We start from the raw sequence: 23,780 nt of genomic DNA, 5'->3' as shown, positions 1-23,780 counted from the left end.
CTGTTCTTGTAAAAATTGTAGAGAATTTTTCCTTCCCAGGAAATAGGGATTACTCAATTTCAGGGCCAAAAATGAGATGGAAATTCTGAAAAGGCCAGTGGTGCCCAATTCAAATCACACATCAACATTAACAATATCAATAAATATGGGTTGAATTAGCAAATTATGATAACCCATGGTTAGCTTACGTTTGCATTATGACATTAATGTAATTTATTCATTGGTTTCCTTTTTCGCATGGCATATTGACCCATAAATGAATGGGCTGAGATAAAAAAACACCAGGTTTATATATGACTGCTGTACAATATGTCATACAAACTCAACTATTTCTCTCTCTCTCTCTCTCTGTCTCTCTGTGCCTTTGAGTCAGTATTAACTCCTGGCGGCTCCCTGGACAAATGCCTGAAGTTTTCCTGGCAAGCTTTTCCAGAAATGGTTTGCCCTTGTCTATATCCTATGGCTGAGAGGAAGTGACTAGCCCAAAGCTTTGTGCTTAAGGCAGGATTAGAACTCACAGTCTCCTAGTTTCTAGCCTGATGCTTAAGCACTACAACAAACTGACTCTTTTTCTCAAGTTTAGTAGTGGTGAACAACCAAATATACTAGGTTGATTCTGTGAATGAGTTCACACAATACTATGTGTGACTAGACTATGGTTTAAGGCAGTGGTTCTCAACCTTTTTAATGCCGCAACACCCAACCGGTCGCAAGTTGAGGACTACCCAACCGGTCGTAAGTTGAGGACTACCCAGCCAGTCGTAAGTCGAGGACTTTCCCTGCCCGGGAGCGCTGCACATGCATGGTGCCGCCCCCTGCGCCGACCGAGACCTAGCTGGCAAGGAGCAGCGACGGCGCAGGGCGACCACCGGCTGGGCCACCAGCTGGCCCAGCCCAGGCAGCAACCCTCCCTGTGCTTGCCGCTGCCCTGCTAGCCTTACCTTGGCCACCGCCCATTCGGGGCAGCGGCAGGCAGGCCCAGGCGCTCCTGGGCGGCCACGGCAAGCAGCAGCAACAGGCAGGGCGATCACAGGCTGAGCCACCAGCTGGCCCAGCCCAGGCAGGTAAGGCACCCACCGGGCCCCCCGCGCGCCAGAAACCCTCCCTACACTTGCCGGCCTCCCACCTCCCACCCCTGGCCCTCTTTTACTTACTTTTAGTAGTTGCTCAGCAGGGCAGGAAGCTTTCCTTGCAGCACCGTTTGCAGACTGGGGCTTTTGGTGGTCTCAGCAGGGCAGAAACAGCCTGGGCAATTCCTATTGGCTTTTGAAAGCCAATAGTATTAGACTCTATTCAATTGAGTTTATTCTATTGGCTTTCAAAAGCCAATAGATTCTATTGGCTTTCGAACGCCAATAGAATAGAGTCTCTTGAATAGAGTCTATTCTATTGGCTTTCAAAAGCCAATAGAATAAGAGGGAGTAGCATAGCTAAAGAAAAGGGGAAAAAAATGGCGGACAGCCTTGTTTGGCGACCCCCGTGAAATGGTCGTTCGACCCCAAATGGGGTCGCGACCCACAGGTTGAGAACCAATGGTTTAAGGGTTTCATTAAACTACAGTTGGACAGATTCGCACAATACCCTAGGCTATAAACAATGAGTTCATTAAACCAAAGCTACCAGGCATATTGTGCAAACCCATTCCTGTCCAACCAATTCCGCTTCTCACAAATGACTTGTAAAGAAAGAATTCAGTGGGGTTTGCAATTCAACCTAAGTCATACATTGTTATTAGGATTTATTTTGGGGGGTATGGGGAGGCTAAATGTGTCATATGAATCCAATCTAAGTGTAATTTGTAAACTGTGGTTTATGCCATCTTATTGTGAGGTGAGGTTACAGGCAACTAACTTATTCAAAAAGCATGATTTAAAGCAAAGGATGGCTCAGGGAGTTGCATGAACCCAAGTTTGTGCAGTGTATATTATACAACTAAAAAGATATACAAGCCAAAAATCAAGGAAATTGCATTGCAACTTAGCTTAATGTTTGAACTGGAGTGATGTATCAGAATTCAGACACCTCTGACAGATTTAATACCCACAATTCCATTGTAAGCCTGACCACTTACACAACAAGTTCATTTGGCTCAGATATTTCTTCCTGAGTACAACACACAGATGGGAATGTATACCTGAAGTCCTTTTACGTGTGATGAACCATGCAAATGAAAGAAATGGGACACTGCTATAAGCAAGCAAGAAAACTAACATGGACATCTAGCTCCTCTTCCATGTTCTGAATGAAAAATGGGGAGGGGGGAATCTAAATTAATCTTTTAATATTAAACTGTGGTTATTAACAACAAGAGGACAAAATTAGTAGGTCTCACCACAATAGGATTTTGATCTTCTCTTGGCCCCATTTCTATTGTGGATCTGAAGGCCAGCAGAGTTCATTGTTTGTGCGATGGGATTATGAGCATCTGGAGGCAAACATCCTTTTTTCTAGTTTTCAGGAATTCTGCCCAGATTACTATGGCAGGAATTCCCCCAGTCAAACTGTCTCCCTTGCCCCATTTTCCTCTCTTACAAAGCAGTTTTAGGTAGCCATTCTTACATGGTTATTTCATTCTCAATGGGATTGAAAGACATAGCTCTTACATGCAAAGAGGTAAGAATTCCTTGCTTTTGGCACTGAAATCCCCTTACTTGCTGGAATCATAAGCATTTCATATATATTCATCCAACCAACCACTTTATATTCAAACCAATACATCAGAATTGGATAGCAGAGCAAAACCCTAGACTTCTCCTTTCAAATAACAGACACTGAGATCTTCAAAGGTAACAGTGGTGAATTTCCCCCTTTTGTTGGTAATTCTTATTCCCAGAAAGCCATTAGATCTGTAATTAAGATACTACATTGCTCCAATGGCAAATAGTCAGGTTCACCCATCATGCAAAGCCACAATTTGCTTAGTTATGGTTTCTTCTAAAAAAAGCATAATTGAATGTGTTGCTACATTATATCAAACTGTAAATAAACAATCTATTGTATGCTTTAGCAGAGTGCTTTTCAAACTTGGCAACTTTTAAGATGTGTAGACTTCAACTCTCAGAATTCCCCAGCCAGCATCATGAACGTAGTAATCTCTTATGTACATACAGTATATATGCTACTGGTAAGAAATAGCACAACTATTACCATTATTAATTAAATAAGTAAGTAATTATGTATGCTGCCACACTCCCAGGTATTCAAGTTTCTATATTCTTGAAAAACAAAAGGTATATTTATTAATTGAACTTATATGAGCAAGAAGACATAGGATGAGCTATACCCTACACAAAATATACAATCACGAATAATAAAATAAAAATCTACCGAGAGCTGGTTAACAACCAGCAGCTTGAAAAGTTTTATTTATATTTAGAAAATGTATTTGCCGCTAATCTCGTATCCAACCACTCTCTAAAGGTGCCACATCTGGTGGCCATCCAGATTTTTCAGTCCAGATGTGGAATCTCAAGTTAAAAGGCATAGAAGCAATAGAGCAGTGGTTCTCAACCTTTCTAATGCTGCGACCCCATAATACAGTTCCCCATGTTGTGGTGACCCCCAACCACTTATACATCACCGGGTGCCAGGGGCGTGGCCAAAGAAAAGGGGGAAAAAATGGCGGACAGCCTTGTTTGGCGACCCCCGTGAAACGGTCGTTTGACCCCAAATGGGGTCCCGACCCACAGGTTGAGAACCACTGCAATAGAGTAAAATAAGTAATGGGCCTGTTTCACATATTCCGAGATTTCCTTTCAGCAGCTCTCATCCGTCTTTTCTAAAATACAACCAGGGAAGAATAGTATCTCTAGTGCAATGCCATCGTATAGAAATTTAGCAAGGAAGCTGTTCCTCTAGTGAAGTTAAAGTGAAGCAAAAAGCTTTTGTCTCCTTAATTTCAGGAAGACATGTTGCTTTTAAAGGATCAAGAACAGGTCCAATTTTAAAAGATGGCAATCCTGTACCTTAAGTTGATTTGCAACTGCCGATGTAAGGGGATGATCAGTGGCAATGAACTATTAACTTTATGGAGAACGTGGAGCTTCATACTCAGACTCTGTGCCTGTTTTCAATAAGAGGGTTCAAGCCAGAATTATTTTGGCCCAAACAGTTTCGAGTTAGCATGGAACAGATCTGACCTAGAAAGGGTTGGACTGAAATCCACACCGCATTTTAAATTTAGTGGCTGGCTTTAAGCCAATCTATCTCTAATTCATCCAATTATTGGAAAGATAAATAAAGTACTTCAATGCTTCTAAAAGAAAGGGTGCTATTATAAAGCTGTCATCAGCTTAGAGAATTCCCATAAAAGGGTTATAAGGAAAGGGCAGGGAGACACTTTCAGATCAGTTCATCATGTTCTAAATCAGCCTTTCTCAACTAGTACCCTCCAGCCCACATGTGTTTTAAATATTTGGGGAAGATGCCAGGTTGGCAAAACCTATCTTAAATCAACAAACTCTTGACCTAAATTTTGTTGTTCCTTGCTGAGTTTTCTCCTTACACAGAACTTCAAAGCCACAAGCCACATGCTCGATTAGAGTACTATGCAAACCAAATTCATATGGTTAGTTCAATGGCTCATGCAAAGCCAGAAAATTTGGTTTGCAAGAAAGAAACCTCTCAGGCAAACTTTTTCTGGAACTTGCAAAAATGCATAGTGGGTAGGCAGATAGATGGATCATTGAAAAGCTAGGTGCATGAAATACCTCTCCCATAGCACCCAAAATATTGGCGCCAAATAATCCAAATTAAAAGACATTGCAACTTAGAATCAAGTATAAGATGGCCCAAAGACATCACAACTGCTGGCTTGAACTATGGAATCTGACAAAGAATAACTCAAACCCTCAAAGGTATTTGAGGAGGGGGATAGAAACCCAGAAAGAGATAAATCAAAGAGCTACTTGAGAAGAACTCTATGACCCACATTTAGAAAGATCGCATTGGGAAGCAAAGGCTTCTCTTGCATTGTGTCAGCTTTGCCATGACGATTGTCGGATTTTCCTGCCTCCTTCCCCCAGAGAGATGTCGTAAGAAACCACTACTTGTCCCGGGGAAACAGAGCAGTGGGGGTGTGGAGAGAAAAGCTGCTGCTCTTTTTGGGAAAGTCTAGAAGGACCACACCCATTCCCACTTGAAGGCTGCTTAAGTTCAATTCAGCAAAGCTTTATTGGCATCCTGTGTTGTACAAGAACAACAAGGAAAAGGGGGAGAGGGGAAAATGTTTTGAGCTTGTTATCAGTGTTTCTTCATTCTCTCTCCTGTAGCTTTCTGACTCTCTGGTAGAACAAAGCCTTCCTGACACCGGTCATCTTTTCTTTCTAGAATCTCCTGTGATGAAAGCATGGGAGCAGCAAAGGACTGGAGTTCTGGGCACTGAAGTCAACAAGTCTTCAAGTTGCCAACTTTGGAGACACCTGTGCTAAATCAATGCAGGATAGGGAGGCGTAGATCTGTATCAGGTGATACAGCTATAGCGACCCCAGTGCAATAGGACAGTGGTGGTGAACCTATGGCACACGTGCCAGAGGCGGCACTCGCAGCCCTCTGTGGGCACATGTGCCGTTGCCACAGCCTCACCTCCCCCTACGACCCCCTCACCAGCAGTCCCCCTGGAGGAGAGTTGCCCCTGAGTGTGGCCCACACGGAGCAGCACAGCCAAGAACATGGCAGCCAGGCAGCGTAGAGACTCTGCCTTCATGCCCCATCCCACACAGTTGATGCTGCAGGGCACGGGCAGAGGGCGTGGCCACCATGGCGCTGCTGGGCTGCCTGGGCGATCTGTGGTGGGCCCTGGAGGCGGTGAGTGGCCCTGCAGGCAGGCGGGGTGGGGGACGGGGTGGGGGCAGAGCAGGGGCAGTCCAGGGGGTGGAGCAGGGGGCAGGGCCAGTTTTTGGGCACTCAGTCTCTAAAAGACCGAGTGCCCAAAAACTGGCCCTGCCTCCGCTGCAATACGGGCTGGTCAATAGCACAGGGTGCAGTGATGGAATTCAGCCGGTTCGCACCACTTCGGCAGAACCGGTAGCTAATTTTTTGTTGCCCAGGCCCAGAATGGACTTCTGGAAGCGGCATCCACACAGAGAACCGGTTGTTCACATATTTGAATCCCACCACTGATATAGTGCCATTCCAGTCACAAGCCTATCAATAGGTCAATATTCTAATCTAGTGGGACTTCCGGTGGATCTGCGCGGGCGATGGCGGCTACTTTGTAGCCGTCCTCCTGGGTAAGTGTAATGAATCGCTATGAACAGCGTACATCAGCTGTTCAGCGGTTCAAAATCCCCCTCCTGGGCAAAGGGGGGGGAAGAGGGTTGTCTGAATAGTGGTAGAGCCTCTTATGTACCCCCAATTTTTCTTTTTTGGGGGGGTGACAGAGTGCTCCCACGGAGTTCAGACTGTACTCCGCTTCCCAGCTGCTTTTGTCCTAGGGACAAAACAAGCCGTTGCAACCACCTCCGCGCTTAAAGGGATCTGGTGAGTTTTTCTTAAAAGCGGACAGAGTTGATTAGAGGATTTATTTTTTGCTTTCTTTGATTTTATATGTATTTCAAGTTTAAAGGCTTATTTTCACATTTATATTCTCTCCTTTTACTTTTTACTTTTTGGTGAAAGGGAAAGTAAAATGGCGATCGGCAGACTTTCGGGCGTTTTTTTTTTTTTTTGGAAGCTAGAATGCCGATCGGCTTCTTTTACTTTCTCTTTTCCTTTTTTCTAAAAAAAAATTTTTTAGTTTTGTTTTTTTGCATTTTTATTAGTTAGGCTTTCTGGTGAGTAAACATAATTGTTTTTGCTTGACTTTTTTTTTTGTTTTGTTTTTTGCTTTAAAAGGTAGGCTTTTTGGTGTTTCCTCCTCTCCTTTTTTTTTTTTAATGATTGGAATGGATATTTTAATTCCTTTTTTCTTTTTCTTTTTTTTTATATAATTCCCCCCCCCTTTTTTAAATTATAATGATTTTCCTTTGACGAAGTTATGATTTTTTTTTTTTGAAGGAATTTTTGTAACTCTTGAGAAGGAGTAAAGTTTCTTTTTTTTTTAAGATGGCTCCAAAGCGTCCAGGGACTTTTACAGCTTCTAAATCAATAGTTCCACCTTCTTCTGTGGTCCAGCCAACAATTGTGAAGGATTTGCAAGACATGATGGGAAATGTTACAACTCAAATTAGGGTAGAAATGAAAAAGATTTTAGAGGAAAATAATAAGATCTTGAGGCAAGATATAGTTGTGGCCTTAAAAGGAGTTGCTTCTGTTCTTGAAAAGTTGAACTCCCGTGTGGAAGAAGTAGCTGAAAAAGTGGAACTAATGGAGGGAAAAATTGAAAGTATGGAAAAAGAAATGGAAAATGAGATTCTTATGCTTCAATATGGACAAATGGAACATGCCTTAAGAATCAGAGGCTTGGGAGAGTCCTTGCAAGGAGATCTGAAAGAGATGGTTGCAAAGGACTTTGCTCTGATTTTGAATAAAGAAAAAAAGGAAATATTTACCGTATATTCCGGAGTATAAGACGACTTTCTAAACACTTAAAATCTTTGCAAAAGTGGGGGGTCGTCTTATACGCCGGAAAAATATTACTCAGCAAGTTTTCTCTTCTCCCCCCCCTCTCTCTCACTCAAAAAGAGTCCTAGGGTTATTATTAAAACCAGCCGATCAACTAAAGATATCTCTGAGAGTACGATAGGCATTATCTGGCTGTTGTGACGGTAAGATTTCCTGGAGGTTTAATCCCCATTCTATAATGCTACATTGCAAACCGTCTCCTCTCTTCTTCCCTCCCTTTTGCATCCCAATTCCTTGCCCACCCCTCCAGAACTGCGGATTGGTAGTGGCCATCCCCTGATTAATTCATTCAAAGGAAGTAGAAAGGAATGGCCCATGTAATGGGGAAGGGGGGAAAAGAATTGTAAGGTGTTTTTTTATATATAATGAAAACAAACCTAAGCATCTGCGTCCATTCGAGGCACTTCTCAGTGCTTCTTCATGCAAGCTTTTCAGCGTTTACCTCTCACTGCCGGTGAGAGTAGCTTGGGGGAGGCGGAGCTTATGGGTCTGGAAGGGGAGGGGTGTCAGCTAAATTCCTCTCGGATTCATGAAGCAGGAATGGAGTGGGAACAGAAAACAGCTACACAATCCTTTTGCCTGTCGACTTCCACCGAGCTTATGCAAGCAGTTTCTCCCCCCCCCCCTAAATAAACTTGCATGGTGCATTTGTGATGTTATTTATGACAGATCCTGGCTGGTCAATCTGGCTCCCATCTATAAGTACTGTAGTGCACTGAGTTTTAATAACAAATTAAAAGGAAAGCATTTACTCCCCCCCCCATTACCTGAAAAGGGGGCAACTTATCACATTTATGGAAATGCAAGTTTTCGAAGGGCGAATGCCTTTCTTACTTAGTTTATTAACTGCTTCCTTTCCTTCTTCCCTAAACATTCTGGCTGTCTCCAATTTCATTCTTGGTAGTGTTGCTTTAAAAAACTGCTGAGAAGTCCTTTTGCAGGCAGGGCAATTTTCATCAAGGTGTGTGTGCGATTGACAAGGCAGAGCCTTTGACAAACAGGCAGGCTTTCTGCTCACTCAGCTTGGAGGGTGGAAGACTGAATGGAGGAGATCCCTGCGTGCAGCCTGCTTGCTCCAAGCCAAAGCTTGCTACTGGGGGGAGAGCAATGGAAGGGACCCAGGGAGTCACACGCATGCCTACACGTGCACGCACACACCCTGAGCTACTCATTTGGACTTACAGGTGGCCAATGAGAACTCAGAAACTGTGCTCCCTTTCCCCCTCCCTCATGGAATTAGCTTGTCCATTTTTTCCCTAGGGCCTATACAGGAGTAGGCAACCTTGGCTCTTTTATGACTCATGGACTTCAACTCCCAGAATTCCTGAGCCAGCATAGCTGGCTCAGGAATTCTGGAAGTTGAAGTCCATGAGTCATAAAAGAGCCAAGGTTGCCTACCCCTGGCCTATAAGATGACAGGAAGGGTTGGGCAGGCAGGGAGAGCTGATCCACCCAATCCAAGCAGGCTTTGTATACAACAACCAGCCAAGGTTCATCACTTGCTGTGATTGGCTGGTTGTTGTATACTGGGTACATACAGTACAGCACCAGTATCTGTACCAGTTCATACAGTACAGCACCAATACATACAGTACAGTATACAAATGTCCAATAGTCAAGACCCCATCATGGCTCCACCAGCAAGAAGAAAGAAATATGAAGCCAGTTTCAAACTTAAAGTTGTAAACTTTGCCATGGAACATAATAACTGCGCTGCTGCAAGACAATATGGAGTTTTTCTGCTAAGTACCTTTATGTCATAAGCATTTGAATTAAAATTACCATATTGAAATCAAATCTGATGTTTTTTAATTTTTATTTGGTGTGCGTTGAAAGAGGGGTAGTCTTATACGGCGAGTATAGCCCAAACTCTATATTTTAACTGGAAAAGTTGGGGGTCGTCTTATACGCCCAGTCGTCTTATACGCCGGAATATACGGTACTGAAATTGAAAAATTATTTAGAGTTAACTCTGTGGTGGCAGTGCAAAAGAATTTGCCAAGAGATGTGGTAATTTACTTTGGGAAAAGATCTCTACGCAATGAAATTATATAAGCTTTTTATAAGAAGAGATTTCAAATTGCTTCACAAGATGTTATAATCTTAAAGGAGATCCCATTTAAAATTTTAAGAAGAAGAAAGGAGTTTGCTTTTCTAGCAGACGAACTTAAAAAGAGACGAATTTCATTCAGATGGGATGTTCCGATTGGAATGGTGGTGAACTACCTGGGGATATGTTATAGACTTAATACAGTTTCCCAAGCAAAAGATTTTTATACTTCGGTTCTGGGGGTATGTTCATCGCCATTTATTAAGTTTAAAACCTTGGAAGAAAGGAATGTAGAATTACAGTTTGAAGACCCTAAAATTGGGGAACATTTGTTTGAGAGGTCTCAACACGTCCAGATTGAGGAGCAAAAGATAACTTGTGTAGCACATAACTGCAAAGAAAAGCAACAACAGAAGAAGATTAAGGAAGCCTCACATCTAGTGGTTCTTGAACCTGCGGGAGAAGCAAGATTTATAAAGTCTTTGGAGCAATCTTTAAAGGTGGAATTGTTGTCTGAAATGGAAAATGGGAAATCTCAGCTTGAGGGGTCTCAACAAGCTGAGAGGAAGGGGCAGAGGATAACTTACGCAACATATAAAGAAAAAGACCAACAGAATGAGGAGTTTAAGGAATCCCCATGTGTATTGGCTTCTGAGTCGTTGGGAGATTCAGCAATTTTGGAGCAATCTTTAAAGGCAGAGCTTAAAGCATATCTTTTGAGCTTGATAAGCTTAAAGACGGAGACTGAGAATGAAAATGGATAATTGAGACTGATAATAATATGATAACGGATGGAGAGTGAAAATGGACAACTGAGACTGATAAAGATTGTGTTTTTTGTGGATGGAATTTGTTATTGGCGAAGATTTAAATGTTTAATGTGATTATTGTGGATGGAATTTGTTATTGTTAAAGATTTAAATGTGTATAAGGGATTTTTTAAGTTTTAATTAATGTTTAAATTTGTGTTTTGGAGGGAGTTTATAAAAATGATAATAATATCAGTATTATTACTATTTTCAAGATGAAATTTGATTAAGGAGGGAGTATAATTTGTTTATTCCAACGTTTTAAGTTTTAAGTAATGTTCAAAGTTTTGGAGAGAGTATAATTTGTTTAATTAAATGTATTCAGATTTGCTAATGATTCATATTAGATTTTATATTGTAGGTATAGATGTTCAAAGAAAGTTGGGTTTAAAATTGTGTTTTGGAAGGAACTTATATATTAATTATTATTATCTTTTAGAGATAATTTATTTAACTCAAGGTATTTAGATTTGTTTAGGATTTATATGTGCTTTAAGTTTTTTTTTTCTTTTTCTTTTTTTGAAACATTTTGGATAAGCCTGTAATCAACTCTGGGAGGTTTAGAGTAGGGTTAGGGAGGTTTGGGGAGTTGGGGGAGGGTATGGGAGGGTGGGGGGGGGGTTGGGGAGGGGATTTGTTTTGTAAAATTTTAAAAATTTTCAATAAAAAAAATATTCTAATCTAGTGTAACTGAAACAGAACTGGTTTTGAGTACCCAGCATGGAAAAATTATAATCTCCAAAAGCAAGGGGCTGGGATGCCATTAAAAATGGCAGATTTTCTTTATAACAGACTAACAGAATTGGAAGGGACTTTGGAGGTCTTCTAGTCCAACCCCCTACTCAAGCAGGAAACCTTATACAATTTCAGATGGTTGTCCAATCTCTTCTTATAGAGATTAATTTCTCCAAATAGTTTTCCTGGAACTATCCCCAAAATGATACTAGCATTACACCAATATGTAGGCTTGAGTGTAGCTCAAGTTGCTTTCCTTCCATATTGTTCCTGCACACTAGACTTCAGCTTGGCTGAGTGGTCACTTCAGAAGGAACTGGGATATGACTAAGTGCATGTCGAAAATCAGAAATCTAGATCCACAGCAGGAACAACCCCCCTCCCCCCAGAGGGTTTGTTTCGTGCCTCAAATCTGAAAGATAAATGGTTAACCATGCAGGATTTTCAGGTGGTGTCTATATTGTCTGAAGTAAGTCCCATTCACTTTGATGGAAATTAATTTTCATGTCAGCATACCCAGGATTGCAGTCTCTGCCTCATTAGCAATGATTGATGATTAATAAAAGCATTCACATGACGAGCTGTGCCTCAAATAAAGCCAGTTTTCTTTGAACTAAATTTGATTCTTGGGTACTGTGGATAAACCCATGAATTTTCTTGGCACTTATGTGAATGTGATTGGCTACTGCTTTCTTCAGAGATGCTTTTTCAGCTCAGTGCCCTCTAGATCAGGGGTCCTCAACCTTGGCAACTTTTAAGACTTGTGGTTGAAGTCCACAAGTCTTAAAGTTGCCAAGGTTGAGGACCCCTGCTCTAGATTACAACCTTGGATTCCTGGTGGTCTCCTATCCAGTCCTATCCAGGTCCAACTCTGTTCAGCTGCCTTCAGGGTCAACTAGATATTGTCAAAGTAGCCAACCACATATTTAAAAGGACACTTCGAAGCTAGCTAACTAGCTAACTAACTAGCTAGCTAACTAATAAAAGGGTGCTTGGTTTTCAGAAATTTTCAGAGACTTAAACGAAGTAAATAGTAAACAGTCTGGTGCCAATCCCAGTGCCAATCCCACAGAGATCTCTGAAACTGGCTGTTTCACCTGTGATTTTTTTTCTCTTCAGGATGTAAATCTTATATTCTGCGTTAAGATAAATAGATTTGGGAGTGGTCTGTGGTCCGTTTCTCTCTTGAACTGATGCAATCAGACGGAGAAGCTGGAAACTGGCCGGACTGTCCGAACTGGTGAGGCTGGCCCTGGACGCTCGCCTCTGAGCAAATACAAAGTGTACTCCCCTTGACACAAATCTCTTGCCCACACCGACACCCGTCAAGAAAGACGATTCTTTTGCAGCACAGTTTGCCCTTAGACAAGGACATCCGGCGCTTGCTTCCTGACTCTCCCCTCCCCAGCAGATTCCCGTTCCGTGCAAGGGGGCCGCGCAGTTCCATTAATTCCAGACTTGTGAGATAGGACTGACTCTTCGATACCTTGAAAAGAATGAACTGATTCCGCCAGCCAAGGTGTAGCACGCGAGCCACAGGAGGGAAAAAGCCGTGTTTCCGTCAATCCGCTCTTCAAAACGACGTCCGCAGAAGCAGCAGGCCAATCAGAGTCAGCAATATTTGCATATCCCCGTTGCATGAGAGAAAGAAAAATATATATACTTAAAGCACGTTAATATTAAAAGAGACCTGGATACGACCATGCATTATAAAAGATAACAGAATCTTTTATAAACCTTAGAACTTCTCTACTTTTTGTCAACATATCTCACTATATTCTGAAATATTTATAGTTAAAGAGCTTTATATACTACTAAGAGTGACTTATAACTCTGCCCGGATGATCCTCAGTGGTCTGGGGTGCAGGCTTCAAACCTGTAGCTGTCTAGCGACAGAGTGGTTCAATTCCACCTTTCGGGCGATCGAAAAATTCAAATAAATTTAGCCGGGTGGTAAGTGGTTTTTTTACAGCACAATAAACTCTGGCCATCATAGACCAAAACCTTATATGCTTACAAATGATGCTGGTCCTTAAAATATTCTGCCAACTGGCCTGGCAGTTGGTCCGGTTGCAGGTTCAACTGTCGGTATTAGCTCTCCTCACCTAGACAACTGTTTCCTCCGTTGGTCATGACTAGAAATAGAAAACATTCTGGTTTCCCTCCTTCCCCTCTCTTTGGGATTGCAGTGGCGCTCCTAAGAAAAGAACGGTCCAGTTGGAGACCTCATGACACTATATTTTGAAAGCAAAAATAATACAATATGAATTGTATAACCCTGTTCAAGCAACTGAGGAAGGAAGGAAGGAAGTCTATAGGGAAGCAAGAAAAAAAAAAGTTAACATTGAGGCCTCAATTGCACTGCAGTGGCCAACATCTTGACTTATTTAATGCCGCATTTTAGATATCAGTTAGGAAGGACAACTATTCCAACTGCTGATCCTGGTATTTGCTCCTGCCTCCCAGGATGGCATCTTAGGGAAAACTAAGCCTGAGTTAACTCTGGACTTTATGCTTGGACTTTATATCACTGAGCTAGCAGGCTACTTCCACGTTTGAAACAGTGATACAGATTATGTGGCTATCTGGCAATCATGTAGTCCCAGCCAATCAATGGCTAGGCAAGGCTAAGGCTGGTGTCAGACTCCACCACTCTAGATTAAAAGGATAACCATGCCATAGATCAGTGTTTCCCAAACTTGACAATTTTAAGGCATGTGGACTTCAACTCCCAGAATTCCACAGCCAGCAACGCTGGCTGTGGAATTCTGGGAGTTGAAGTCCTCATGCCTTAAAATTGTCAAGTTTGGGAAACACTGCCATAGATGTCTTATCTTCTTAGGATATGTAACCTATGCTCCAAGTTGATAAAGATTGAACTTCAAATCTGAGTTCTTGGCTTGGAGGCTAGTTGCCATTCAATGCTGTCAATTGGTAGGTTACAGCTATACAGTAACTGCATTTGATGTGCCTAATCCAATATGCACTTTTCTCTAAGTTAGCTATGCATGATTCTGTCTCATCATATTTTCATTGTAACCTGAAGCCATAAAATGGCTTATTTGGCTTTGGCTTAGTGCATTGTGAAATCCAATTATTGGTAGTTTATGTAATAAACTATGTTTAGCAAACCGTGAACCTTATCATGCTACATTTTCAGATGCCATGAAGAAGCAATTACTGGATTTTGGAGCCAACATTCAAAATAAATGAACCTCTTATGCCATAGATATTGATTATTGTGATCATCATCATCATCATTGTCATAGAAGGTGTCTCTGGTTTCCATAAAAATGCCTAAAAATGCCTTGTTTAGAATGTTGCATTTAAAACTAAGCCAAGTCTTTCCATGTAGTTTAATTTGCCAAACCTCTGGTGCCCTCATATCACACAGAAGCTTTTTGTATCCTTGTTTGACATTTGTTTGAATTTTCCTACAATAGAGTTGTGAATACCAGATGGTCGTTTATAATTTTTACAATTCCATCTGTTTCTGCAAATCAGCATGTCTGGGGTTGTAGCCCATAATGAACTTTAAGAGTCCAAAGCACTGTGGCAGCCCTTCAGCCCTGAACAATGTGAGGTTTGGCGATGGGGATCCATTGTCTTCAGAGGTAGCTCGGGAGAGAAGGCCTTTGTTCAGCTAGTTGGCAACTGGGAACAGTTAATCTTGATGTCAGTTTCATAAATGAGCATAATAAGTCCCTTTGAATGTGTGGTTAGAAAATGAGCATGCTGTTTCTGTCTGGTGTTTTTATTCAAGAAACAATTTGGGATTAAATCTAAGCAATCAAGCTCTTAAAGCCGGTTCAGCTCCTCCCGCCCTGTAAACAACAGAAAAATAGTGTTGTGTGCTTTGCAACAAGCTAAGATTAGAATGGGGCAGCAGGCCAGCCCATCAGCCTGTTCTCTGTACTGCCTTTCTGTCTTTGTAGAGAAAGTCTCACTTAAAAAATTAAAACTTTCATGACTTGAGTGCAAATCCTGATGACGATATCAATGTATTTAGGTCATCCATGTGTTTTGTCCATTGCCTTCTTCCCAGATGTCTGTCGATAGCTCTGTGTTTTATTTTGGTCATTGTCTGTACAAAATGCTAATCATAGTCAACCCTGGTGATCAGCCAAGATCAGCTAGATAAAGGCATTGCCCAATCTTTTGGGGGGGGGGGGAAATGACCAAAATATATTAGGAGAGCATTGAACTTACTCATAATAATGGTTGCTTGTAGAGGTTTCTAACAATCAAACCCTTCCATATCTTTAGGCATTGAAAGAGGGATTGCTCAAGTATGTTGTCAACTCTACAATGAACTTGGCTGCAGCCATCTTTCTCTTCATTCTAGGTTGCCACATAGAACAGAGGGAGGGGGGATTGCCCAGGTGCTTCATTAGTCAAAATAATCTTCTGTTCCCTCGGAACCAAGGTCATCTACTGCTTCTGCGATCAGGGACTGGCATTGTATAAGAAAGCCTGCCAAATGAATGTATTGGGGAACGTACTGATGGCATAGTTTTGTGGGTGGGACATTATACTTTGTAACTGGGAAATGTTTAGTGGGAATTTCAGACTTGGTTTCACTTTTGATAATGGCGATACTTTGTAACTAATAAACATGTTCTTTGAGGAATTTTCTTTTTTTTAATTATTTTTTTTATAAACTTTTACAATAAAATCCCTCCCTCCTTCCCTCCCCCACCCCCCCTTAACCCTCCCCCCCTTCCCAGAGCTGAATACCGAGCTAAAAAAGGGAAAAAAACAAAAATTAAATAAACATCAATCAACTATACATAAATCCTAAAAAATTAAAAAAACACTTTAACTCCAATACAATAAAATCAGCAAATCTAACAATAACAACTTTACACTATAAATTATTCAAAAGCTAAATAATACTTTCTAATCCCATATTTGTTCTGAACAAAATTTACCCATCTTTTCCACACAGAATTATATCTCTCTTATGAATGGTCTTTGAGATAAGCCGAAATTTTAGCCAATCTTCAATAATATCTAACAAAAATAATTGTGGTGTAAATTTTATCCTTCTATTAAAAACTTTTTGAATGTTCCACCAAATCTTAATCCAAAAAGCCTTTATATTTCTACATGACCACCAAATATGATAATACGTTGCATCCAAACTACCACATCTCCACCATTTGGGCTGTAAATTAGGATACATGCGAGACATCTTTTGTGGATCAAGGTGCCATCTATAAAGCATTTTATAAAAATTTTCTCGCAAATTTTGAGCTTGGGTAAACTTAACATTCCTCACCCAAATTATCTCCCATGTGTCTAATGGAATCGGCTCTTCAAAATTTTGAGCCCACTTAACCATGCAATCCTTAACTAATTCTGTTTCTGAATCCAATTCCACCAAAACATTATAAACTCTTTTTATATGGGCTCAATTTTGATCTTTAATTTGTTTCATCAAATTCACATCTTCCGTAATAAAACCCACTTTTTGATCTATACTCCATCTTTCTAATAACTGCCTATACTGAAACCAAGAATAGATAATATTTTCTTGCGTTAATTCCTCCATCGATTTTAATTGCCACTTATTCCGTTCCCACTTAAGTAATTGCTTGTAAGAAATCCTATCCATTTTCACTCCTTTCCTTATCCCTTCTATAGCGTGCCCAGGAATTCCCCACAATGGTATTCTAAAATTTAATCTATAATATTTCTTCCAGACACACAGTAAAGCAATTCTTAAGACATGGGATTTAAAAACCCTATCCACCTTTTTATTATAAATTAAATACGTATGCCATCCAAATAATAAATCCCATCCTTCCAAAAGAAGTATATCTGAATTTGTTAAGTTAACCCAATCACTAATCAAAGTTAAAACCACCGCATCATAATACAATTTTAAATTCGGCACCTTGAGTCCATCTCTCTCTCTCGAACATCTTGAATAATTTTAAGCTTAACTCTTGGTTTTTTCCCAGCCCAAATGAATCTATTAATACCCCTCTGCCATTCTTCTAAATTTACCTCTTTCTTTAAGATAGGTATCACTTGAAACAAGAAAAGAAATTTTGGCAGAACATTCATTTTAACTGCAGCAATTCTTCCTAACAAAGATAATTGCAATTTTTTCCAATCATTCAAATTCTTCTGCATTTTAAGCCATAACATTTCATAATTATTTTTATAAAGTTTTGCATCAGAAACAGATATATAAACCCCTAGGTATTTTACCTTTTTTACAATTTCAAAACCTGTCAAATTAACTAACATCTCCTTATCCAAATTAGACATATTTTTTGTTAAAATTTTAGTCTTATTATTATTAACTTTAAAACCGGAAACTTGTCCATACTGATTTATAATCTGTAACAACTCTACTACTGAACCGGTTGGTTGAGACAAAGTAACAACCAAATCATCTGCAAAAGCTCTTAATTTATAATCTTTCTTATTAATCATTATTCCCTTTATTTTAGATGATTCACGAATTTTAATCAACAAAATCTCTAATGTTAAAACAAACAACAACGGGGACAATGGACATCCCTGTCTTGTACCCTTTTCAATTTGAAAAACCTCAGATAAACCTCCATTAATTATAAGTTGCGCTGATTGTTTTTGATAAATACCTCTAAAAGCTTGCAAAATTTTATCCCCAAAATTCATTTCTTCAACCAACCTCAACATAAATTGCCAATTTAACTGATCAAAGGCTTTTTCAGCATCTAAGAAAATCAAACCCGCAGGAATCTGATTATTTTTATCCAAATATTCTATTAAATTAATAATTTGTCTAACATTATTCTTCATATACCTCCCAGTTATAAAGCCAGTCTGATCAGTATGTATAATTTGATTCAATATAATCATAAGTCTATTCGCTAAAATTTTTGAAAAAAAATTATAATCTATATTCAAAAGAGATATAGGTCTATAATTTTTAGGTAAAGTAAGATCTTGATCCTCTTTTGGAATCAAAGAAATAAAAGCCCTTCTCCAAGATGGAGGTGTCTCTAAACCCGTTAATATACTATTAAAAAGTTCTTTCAAGGGCTCTATCATCTCCTCACTTAAAGTTTTATAATAAATTGATGTCAATCCATCAGTACCAGGTGCTTTACCAACTTTTAGTTGTTTAATTGCCTTAATCATTTCCTGTGAGGTAATAAACCCATTAATCTCATCTCTTTGATCATTTGTTAATCTAGGAAAATGAGCATCTTGTAAGTATTTATCTATGTCCAAACTCTGAACCTTCTGACCCATATATAATTTTGTATAAAAATCTAAAAAAGATTTTTTTATCAATTCTTTCTGAAAAACCACCTTGCCATTATAATTTATTTTATCTATAATTCTCAACCTCTGTTTCTTCCTTAATTGATACGCTAACCACCTGCCCGGTTTATTTGCATTACAAAATGTATTATGTCTCATAAAATGTAAGTTAGTTGCAACCTGGTCAGCCATTAACATATTAAATTGTGATTTAAGCAAATTTATAGAAGCCTTTACATTCTTATCCAAAGGATTCATAATTAATGCTTTTTCTTTTATCTTAATCTCCTCCTCCAAATCTTTACATTTTTGCATTTGTTTTCTCCTATAAAAATTATTCATTTGAATCAAAAACCCCCGCATATAAGCCTACAGGCGGTGAGGGTGGTGGTGATCTAGCTTTAGGTTGTTGAACTGTAAGTATTGCCGGAGAGGAAGCCACTTTAGGCACAGCAGAAGTTGCTTGACGCTTCGAAGCCATTTTAGGAAAAACTTTTCTCCAAAAAATCCAAAAGACCAAAAAGAAACAGAATGAAGAGGGGAAAAAAACCCTCTTATAATTATATATATATATATATATATATATATATATATATATATATATATATATATATATATATATATATAGGATAATATATTTACCCTTTTCATGCAACCACTAAAAATCCCAAAAGCTACTGCTTTGTAAGAAACAAAAAAATATAAAAATCCTTTAAGACTTCCCTTTCATATGCACGAGAAAGAGAAACCTCTCATCGCCATTTTACTTTTCCCTTATAACAAAAACAAGAAAAAGACTATTCTTTTCAGGAGTTAAAGTTCAAATTACACTTATAAATCCATTCCCCTGATCAGCTCTGTCCGCATTCAAAATTAGCTCACCAGTTCACATAAGTTGTGGAGGTGGAAACTGCGTCTTGCTTCGTCCCAAAACAAAAAGGGACAAAGGCGTCTGAGTCGTGGAGAAATGTCTAGGACTCCGTGGGAGCTCACCTTCAATCATGAAAAAAGATCTCGAGATCTTAGTGGTTCTACAAGGGAAAAAACTTTGCCCGGGAGAGAAGCTTCAAACCGCGGGACAGCTGATGTTCGCTTTCACCGCAGTTTTTACACGATCTCAGGTGGACGGCTATAAAGTAGCCGCCATCGGCACAGAGCAACGCCACCGGAAGCCCTTTGAGGAATTTTCAAGCCTCGGAGTTCTGCTTTATTTCTCTCGGTCTGTTGGAACCATGACATATGTCTTAGACTTAGAATCTTCTCTGGAAAAATGTGATGCACAAAAAGTGATCTTATAGCCTGTGTATAAAATCCTGGGAGAGAAGATTGTATACTTTTATGGTTTATTGTTGTGAATTTTTAATGTTGTAAACTGCCCAGAGTCATCTGTGTGTGAGTTGGGTATGCATATGTTGTTGTTAATTGCGAAGTTGTGTCCGACCCGTCGCGACCCCATGGACAATGTTCCTCCAGGTCTTCCTGTCCTCTACCATCTTCTGGAGTCCATTTAAATTCACACCTACTGCTTCAGTGACTCCATCCAGCCATCTCATTCTCAGTCATCCACTTCTTCTATTGCCCTCAATCTTTCCCAGCATTAGGCTCTTCTCCAGTGAGTCCTTCCTTCTCATTAGGTGGCCAAAGTATTTGAGTTTCAACTTTAGGATCTGGCCTTCTAAAGAGCAGTCAGGGTTGATCTCTTCTAGGACTGACCGGTTTGAACACCTTGCAGTCCAAGGGACTCGCAGGAGTCTTCTCCAGCACCATAGTTCAAAGGCCTCAATTCTTTTGTGCTCAGCCTTTCTTATGGTCCAACTTTCACAGCCACACATTGCAACTGGGAAAACCATGGCCTGGACTATACGCACTTTTGTTGGCAGGGTGATGTCTCTGCTTTTTAGAATGCTGCCTAGATTTGCCATAGCTTTCCTCCCCAGGAGCAAGCGTCTTTTAATTTCTTTGCTGCAGTCCCCATCTGAGGTGATCTTGGAGCCCAGAAAAATAAAATCTGTCACTACCTCCATTTCTTCCCCATCTATTTGCCAGGAATTGAGAAGGCCGGATGCCATGATTTTGGTTTTCTTAATGTTGAGTTTCAAGCCAAATTTTGCACTCTCCTTCTTCACCCGCATCAAGAGGCTCTTTAGTTCCTCTTCACTTTCTGCCATTAGAGTGGTATCATCTGCATATCTTAGGTTGTTGATATTTCTCCTGGCAATCTTAATTCCAACTTTTGATTCATCTAGCCCTGCCTTTCTCATGATGTGCTCTGCATATAAGTTAAATAGGCAGGGTGACAGAATACAGCCTTGCCGGACTCCTTTCCCAATTTTGAACCAATCAGTGGTTCCGTGTCCAGTTCTCACTGTTGCTTCTTGACCCACATATAGGTTTCTCAAGAGACAAATAAGATGGTCTGGTACTCCCATCTCTTTAAGAATTTGCCACAATTTGTTGTGATCCACACAATCAAAGGCTTTAGCATAGTCAATGAAGCAGAAGTAGATGTTTTTCTGGAACTCCCTAGCTTTCTCCATGATCCAGTGTATGTTGGCAATTTGATCTCTAGTTCCTCTGCTCTTCGAAATCCTGCCTGCACTTCTGGTAGTTCTCGATCCACATACTGCTGGAGTCTAGCTTGTAGGATTTTAGGCATAATTTTACTAGCATGTGAAATGAGTGCAATGGTGGGATAGTTTGAACATTCTTTGGCATTGCCTTTATTTGGAATTGGAATTTAAACTGACCTTTTCCAATCCTGTGGCCACTGTTGAGTTTTCCAAATTTGCTGGCAAATTGAGTGTAGCACTTTTACTGCATCGTCTTTTAAGATTTTGAATAGCTCAGCTGGAATACTGTCACCTCCACTAGCTTTGTTGTTGCTCAGATTTTCTAAGGCCCATTTCACTTCACATTCTAGGATGTCTGGTTCGAGGTCAGTGACCATCTCATTGTGGTTTTCTGGGATGTTAAGCTCATTCTTGTATAGTTCTTCTGTGTAGTTTTGCCATCTCTTCTTAATCTCTTCTGCCTCTGTTAGGTCTCTGCCATTTTGGTCCTTTATCATGCCCATCTTTGCATGAAACGTTCCCTTCATATTTCCAATTTTCTTGAAGAGATCTCTGGTCCTCCCTATTCTGTTGTTTTCTTCTATTTCTTTGCACTGTTCATTTAAGAAGGTATTCTTATCTCTTCTAGCTATTCTCTGGAATTCTGTATTCAATTGGATGTATCTTTCTCTTTCTCCTTTGCCTTTCGCTTCCCTTCTTTCCTCAGCTATTTGCAAAGCTTCCTCAGACAGCCATTTTGCTTTCTTGCATTTCTTTTTCTTTGGGATGGTTTTAGTTGCTACCTCTTGTACAATGTTGCGAACTTCCATCCATAGTTCTTCAGGCACTCTGTCTATCAGATCCATTTCCTTAAATCTATTTGTCACCTCTACTGTATATTCATCAGGAATATGATTTAGTTCATACCTGAGTGGCCGAGTGCTTTTCCCTACTTTTTTCAATTTAAGCCTAAATTTTGCAACGAGAAGCTCATGATCTGAGCCACAGTCAGCTCCTGGTCTTGTTTTTACTGACTGTATAGAGCTTCTCCATCTTTGGCTGCAGAGCACATAGTCAATCTGATTTCTATATTGACCGTCTGGTGATGTCCATGTGTAGAGTCGTCTCTTGGGTTGTTGGAAAAGAGTGTTTGTTATGACCATCGTATTCTCTGACAAAATTCTATTAGCCTGTGCCCTGCTTCATTTTGTACTCCAAGGCCAAACTTGCCTGTTATTCCGGTTATCTTTTGGCTTCCTACCTTAGCATTCCAATCCCCCATGATGATAAGGACATCATTTTTTGGTGTTAATTCTATAAGGTGCTGTAGGGCTTCATAGAACCGGTCAATTTCATCCTCTTCAGCACCAGTGGTTGGGGCATAGATTTGGACTACTGTGATATTGAATGATTTGCCTTGGATTCGAATCGAAATGCATATAAATTTGTTTAATAAATAAACTTCTTTTGTAGAAATTTCTCCCTGAAGCCCTAATGTGATCAGTTGGGGATTTAGGGTTTTTTTTGGTTATGTGAACTTAGCTTCACATAATAAATAATAGTTTGTAGCTTGCCTGCCAAATAAGAATTCAGCTAATTACATGTTATTGAGCAAACCATTATTTAAAATAATGATTTAGCACTAAATGTGAATCCTGTTACAATGGAAAATGTTAGTTCATTTGTTTCTTTTTTCCTTGCAAGATCCTTACTTCGAAAATGCTGCAAATTTAACCAGCAAGGTCAAAATTTTAAACCCTTTGCTTCATTTGGGCCCAGAATTAATCAACTTTTTTTTCTGAGTGAGGGGTTCATCACACAGCATGTAGCAATGCAGATCCTACCTAGTCTATAGCTGTCAGGATCAGCTAAGGTGAGTGTGGAACACCTGTGGCGCAGGATTCATGGTGGCTCTGAAATGAGGCTGGCAGATTGTCTTCTTGCCTGTCCTTCAAAAGAGCCATCACAATCCAGACTAGGTAGTGACCTTCTGAACAGGAAAGGCTAGAAAATATTTCCAGCAGAATTAGACCTCCTCTGAACAATCAGGGTTCCCCCCCCCCAGTCAAATACATGTCAGAGCACATCCTTGGCTTTTATCCCATTATGGCATTGGCCAAGTTCATGTTCTGCCCTAAAACAGTTTACCTAATTATGGTTTATTGACCAACACCATTTGGCTCAGTTCACTTGATATTAAGCATGACTGGTGCCTTGCATTGGCTGGCTTTACAAAGCTGAACAAACTCTGAAGATGGTTGTAACCGTTTTTATTTTGGCTGCCAATTTGTATACTTTGTGATATTATTTTATTGTTTATTGTTTTTTATTATTCAATGTTTTGAACTGTTGTTTGCCACCCAGACTCTCAAAATTGATGTGGGTGAGCATATAAATTGAAATAAATAACCAAATAAATAAATTTAGATTTTTGTGTGATTCCAGCCATTATAACAAAGCAATTCTATGGATATTACTTACTATTACTAGCTATCCCAAACCTGGCTAATTCCATACTGTGAGAAACCAATTTTCTTGTTCCTAAAGACAGAATTCCAAAGCACAATTACTAATGCTCATAAAATATTTTTTGTGAAGGAAAAATGGAAAATTATTACGGAGTACAGATTTCCTGAATCTGATGATAGATTAGATCTTATCTCCCATCATTCCCGATCAGGCAATTGGCTACACTCATTATGAATTCTGAAGTTGAAATTTATAACATTGGAGGGTATCAGATTTGGGAGGACCAGTTTAGTGTTAAATTATTGCTAAATTCTCACACTAAGTCACAGCAAACAAACA

General features: G+C 39.9%; 1 non-coding gene across 1 annotated transcript; it reads left to right on the top strand.

The window, feature by feature from the left end:
- Positions 1-12,992: 12,992 nt before the first annotated feature.
- On the top strand, positions 12,993-13,079 carry TRNASTOP-UCA. The gene has a single exon. It is a non-coding gene; the product is annotated as a tRNA-Sec (tRNA).
- The last annotated feature ends 10,701 nt before the right edge of the window (positions 13,080-23,780 follow it).

This window comes from Crotalus tigris, unplaced genomic scaffold (genome assembly GCF_016545835.1).
Source record: "Crotalus tigris isolate CLP2741 ecotype Arizona unplaced genomic scaffold, ASM1654583v1 scf7180000017668.6805642782:7212621, whole genome shotgun sequence".
NCBI lineage: Eukaryota > Metazoa > Chordata > Lepidosauria > Squamata > Viperidae > Crotalus > Crotalus tigris.
Note: the sequence above shows the minus strand (reverse complement) of the source record. Positions and strands in the feature narration are given on the sequence as shown.